Raw genomic sequence first — 5,777 nt, 5'->3', positions numbered from 1 at the left:
AACATCTTATGGATACCTTGAGTTCTCCTTAATGCTATGAATACATACAATTAATGTTATATAACCGTACCTGGGTACAATACGACACATGATTCAGTAACATTGAGTAAGTGAGTTATCCTTTATCAATGTTTCCCATTCTCTGAGATTCTACAAGCACGGTGGATTTGAATGTTATGTAGCATAATATGAATTAAAAAGGGTTTTTAGGAATGATAATGATGTGCGCAGTACAACAGGGGTGATAGTTATATAAGTCTAACGTAATTAACCCACATTTATATAAATACTTCTGCCTATAAGACAGGGGCTAACACATCACTCGGTCACACCTTCTGATCTCCTCGAGGAATAAACTAATCTAGCAGAAAAACCCCATACATATACTTAACCATGTTACATGCATATGTGTGTAAATACTAAACTGGGGAAGCTGACACCTGTGGTTGAACAGCTACTCAAGCCCTGTCTGCAATACTTTTACTTTTATCTTCTTCACCACTGATCGGCTAGTTAGCCGCTTGGGTGATCGGTCACGTCTCTCATTACTTTTCCTTTTCTTTTATCCTCTTCACCAAAAGATCGGCTCGTTAGCCACTTGGGAGATCGGTCACATCTCTGTTACACACTGTTGGCAAGTACTGGGCATGCTCCGGCTGCTGATCGGTTCATTAGACGCTTGGGTGATCGGTCATGTCTCCGTTGCGCACTGATGGCAAGTACGTGGCAGGCACCGGCTCCTGAATGTACCAGTGTAATGGTCATGATAAGAGCTAACCTGAAAACCTTAAGGATTCATATTACGCTCAAACGTCCACAAAACCTTCCGAGTCCCCCAGTGGAAACGTCCCCCGTTTTCTCTGTTTCCCCCGCCTTTGTCTATGGGAGCAGACGCTGTATGCTGGGACCTGTTGCCATCCATTCCTTTGTAATCAATTTAATTCTGCTTTCGATAGCTGAGTCAGAGCATTGTTAGTGAAGATAATAGTAGAGAATGAAAATGAGTTCATAGTCTCAATTTCAACGTCAGAGGGTACCGTAAATTAATTCATTGGAATAGGAGTAGCTGGACTCCCTGGTCTGGTTTGAGTGAGGGCACGCGGGCATTTTAACCGTTAGTAAGTGCCCGTCCCTTCATCCATACAGGTATGCCATTCCACGCTGTGTTGTAATTTGCCCTTCTTTAAGTGATTTGACCCAATTAATAGTTGATTGTGCAAGTGTTACAGTAACGTAGTTGATATGCTCTGAGTAAAGTCATATTTACGTCTTTAACGTCCCCTGAAACGTGTTGTTGTTGTCACCAGTTAGTAAGTGCCCGTCCCTTCATCCATACAGGTCCCTAACGCAGCCTAGGCCGTGTCTGTAGGGTGGATGTTGTATCCACTATGTCTGGGGACATGTCCGAGGTCCAGTAGGATCAGTTACCTTCGTGAGACCCGGCCGTCAGACACTTCAGACCACCTATAGCCCCCATAGCTGGCTCGTCTGGCCCTAACGCTCGGTCCACGAGGTGACCCTGGACCACCAAGCCACACACCACTACCAGCCCCCATCATTGGTGGATGAATGTCTACCTCAGTAGGGCTATATTTGTGTGGTGGAATTAACCCACTGGGATCTCCAGAGTTCGTCGGATAGTACTCCATGGTGGCTGGACCCCATGGCTGTTGCTTGAGTATCACTCCTGACGACTGAGTGTTGTAGTGGCAGTTGCCTAGTATTTATGGTGCTAAGTGACTATCATAGTTGTGTTATTGAGTATGTCCACCCCGTAGGGTTGGAAGGGTATTGAATATGTCCACCCAGTAATGGTGTGAGTATGTTGAGCCTGAGGGCCTAGCAATAGATTTCGTCTGTTAGTACAAACCAATTCTTTCTTCTAATTTCATATTCATGTTTAAATAAACTTTGTATTTGTATAATTGTGTATATTATTTACCTACAGTATTTACCGTTATTTCTTCCCTATTGCTTGATACTATCATTACACCTACCCACGAGCCTCCTATCGTCACGCTACCAATGGTGATATATAAGAGTAAAAGGAATTGTTACTGGCACACAGGCCCTCATGAAGGGTGGCAGCTCAAGCCCTCATAAATGGTGGCAGTAGCAGCCCTCATACCAGAACCTGCTCCAGTGTTGGTCAAGTCTTGTCTTGAAAGAGCTCACACTCGGTGCCGTCACAACACTTTCTGGAAGATTGTTCCAAGAGTTCACAACTCTTACTCCGAAAAAGTTTGCCCTCACAGTTTTCTGGACTTAGGGCTTCTTCAATCTTGAGCTGTGACCCCTTGTGGGGGCAAGCTTCCGCCAGCTCCAAGTAAGGACACTCAACTGAGTAGTGCCCCTTGAGATGCTTATACACCTCTATTAGGTCACCCCTTGCTTGGCAAGTTCAGGTTCTCCAATCTCTCAGGGTAGCTGAGGTGCTGAAGGGCAGGCACCAGTCTGGTGGCCCTCCTTTGAACATTTTCAACCAACTGACAGTCCCTAGCATATCTCGGACACCAGACGGGGTGACAATACTCCAGATGGGGAAGCACTTCACCCTTGAAGATCGTTACTCGGGACGGACCGTCTAGATATCTGAACGACCTTCTTATAAGACCCAAAAATTTATTTGCCTAATTTACCTTCTTCTTGCAATGGCCCGAGAACTTCAGCTCATTGTCAACATACACACTTAGGTCCTTCTCACATTCAGTCTCAAATAGTGCAGTTTCTTCATCCCGTTGGGACATATGATACGCCTCCTTACCGTTGATTGATACGCCACAGGTGCATCCTCTTACACTTTGTGACATTGAATCTCAGCAGCCATTTCTTCGACCATTCTTGGAGCCCACAGAGGTCCTTCTGCAGCTCTTCACAGTCCGCTTGGCTCTTGATTTCCCGAAATTACTTGGCGTCATCGGCAAACAGTTGTGTGGAGGAGTGTACAACGTCAGGCATGTCATTCATGAAACAGACAAACAATAGCGGGCCCAATACACTGCCCTGTGGTACCCCGCGTGTGACAGGTACGGATGATGATTTCGTGCCATTAATCACCACACACTGCTTGTGGTCATGTAGAAAGTCGTCTATCCACGCTGGGACATTTCCCCGAAATCTGTACCCTTCCAGTTTTATTTTCAGCCTTTTGTGGGGTACACTGTCGAAAGCCTTGGCAAAATCTAGGTAAATATTGTTGATATTACCACCCCGTTCCAGAATATGGCTCCAAATATCCAATACTTTGAGCAATTGTTCAGCAGGAGCATCCCGGCATAAAACCGTGTTGGCAATCCTTTACAAGGTTGTTTCGTTGTAGATGTTCCATTGCTGCATCTCTGATAATACTCTCAAGTACTTTACATATTATGCTGGTCAGGCTCACCGGTCTATAGTTGTTCGTGGAGTGACGATCGCCCTTCTTGAAAATAGGATTCACATAAGCCACTTTCCATTCACTGGGGACCTTTCGTTCATCCAGGTATTTACAAAACAGGATCTTCAGGGGCTCGGCAAGCTCGTTGCTCAACTCTCTTAGCACTCTAGGATGCACCATGTTAGGGCCGGGACTCTTATGGACCTTTAGCCTGGACAGTTTATTTCTAATACCCTCTTCTGTGAACACAATGTGGGTCAGTGTTGTGTCTGTCCTCAAATGCAGGAAGGTTAATTGCATCCTCTCTTGTGAACACCGAGGAAAAGAAGCTGTTCAATGCCTCAGCTTTATCCTGGTCAGAATCTGCGTAACTACCATCTTCAAGCCTCAGGTCTGATACTCCTACTCGCATTTTTAATTTTGACTTTGAGTAGCGGTAAAATGCCTTTGGGTTTGACTTGACCTTGCTTGCAACCAGCCTCTGGAACTCCTTTTCAGCCCTTCTACAGTCTATCTTTGCTTGGTGTTATATATATATATGTACGTTTATATGCTGCCTTTATTGAATATATATATTATATATTATGTTACTTCTTACCAAAGTCAGAAAGTGTTTATGCTTGTGTAAACACGAAATGTGTTAGGCATATTGTAACCAACAATAGAGAATAAACGCCCCAGCCAGACAGACCAAGTGACTCGTCATTCTCCCATTAAATAATGCAAGATACTACACTGGCGACGAGGATGGGATTCCCAAAGTGTTGGTGAAGTCCTTGAAGAGAGGATAGTGACCACTGAAGGAAAGGTTACTCTGAACCTGGAGAATTTAAGTGAAGAGAGCAACCATGGCTGGCGTCAGTGGATACATCCAGTGGATACATCGGACGAGTGGGGGTTGTATTGTGCAGACAAGGAAGATTTCTCATCATATTGTGAGAGAATGGACTTCTTCTTTCTGGCAAATGAATTAATGGACGACGGTGGGGATGCTGAGAAGAAAAAAATCCTTGAAGAGAAAAGGAAAGCAATCTTTTTGACAGAGGTAGGAGCTAATGTTTATTCTCCTCTGGTCAATCTGCTTACTCCAGACAAACCCAAAGACTCCTCACTGATTCAGATTACCAAGATTCTGAAGCAACAGTTTGATCCTGCTCCACTTGAGATTGCTGAAATTTACAAATTTGGCACCAGATATAGAGGTAAAGATGAATCAGTAAGTTATTATATAGTAACTTTGAAGAAGTTATCCTTTCACTGTAACTTTGGACAGTTCTTGAACCGAGCTCTAAGAGACAGGTTTGTAATAGGCCTGAATTATGAAAAAATACAGAATAAGTTAATGAACACCACTAACTTAACTTTTGAAAGTGCATGTCAGATAGCTACAAGCATGGAATTGGCCGAGAAAACACCAGAGAATTTGTTCCCAGTGCCGGTAGTGAAACAGTTGGCAGTAGTGGCTCAGTGTGTAAAGTAACTGTAGCTAAAAGGAATAAGTATGCCACAAAACAAGGAACAAATGCTGATTTAAAATGCAAGAGGTGCCGAGGGAAACATGAAAGCTTTCAGTGTAAGTTCAAGAATTCAAAATGTTACAATTATCAGCGTTTTGGACATATTGCTCCTGCCTGTAGAAGTGATGAAGGTAGAGTATATGCCGTTGAAGGTGGAGAGAAGAAAATGAAAAACAGTATTCATGAGAGTGTTAGTAATTTTGGATCTGATAATAATGAGAGTGCCCATATGTTTACTATTTACACCAGTCGTGAAGAGAAAGTTAAACATAGGTAAAATGTGGACTTATGGATTAATGACACACCTGTAACCATGGAAGTGGATACTGCAGCTGATTTCTCCATAATGAGTAAAGATATGTATGAGAAACTATTTGCGCATGTGCCTTTAGAAGACTCAGGTGTCAAGTTGAGAACTTATACTGGAGAGATTTTGAACACAGAAGGTAAATTAGAGTATGAGGTAAAGTACAAAAATCAGAATTTAAAGTTGCCATTAATTATAGCTAGTTAGCATGTGAATAGACCAACTTTGTTAGGCAAGAACTGGTTGTGTGAACTTGAGATGGACTGGAAGAAGATATTTAGTGTTAGAAAGTGTAACAGTATTCCAGGTCTTGAGAAATTGCTTGAAAAATAGAAGATTTTATTTGTTGTTAAGGGACAGGGTGGTATAAAGGGTTATGAAGTTCATATTGTAACGGGCCGAGTTTTCTCTTTTCAATAATTTACCATCCAGCTATTCTTTTCTGTTAGTACAGGTATTCTATTTACTCATATACTTATTTGTTCTGTTAGCATTCTTCCAATGAGTACCCTGTTTTATATACTTATTCTTCTTCCATTCTTTACATATATATTTATTCTTATATATTCTTACTTAT

The sequence above is a fragment of the Homarus americanus genome, unplaced genomic scaffold (assembly GCF_018991925.1).
Source record: "Homarus americanus isolate GMGI-L3 unplaced genomic scaffold, GMGI_Hamer_2.0 scaffold41366, whole genome shotgun sequence".
Taxonomy (NCBI): Eukaryota; Metazoa; Arthropoda; class Malacostraca; order Decapoda; family Nephropidae; genus Homarus; species Homarus americanus.
The sequence above is the reverse complement of the archived record's forward strand: the minus strand, read 5'-3'. Positions refer to the sequence as shown.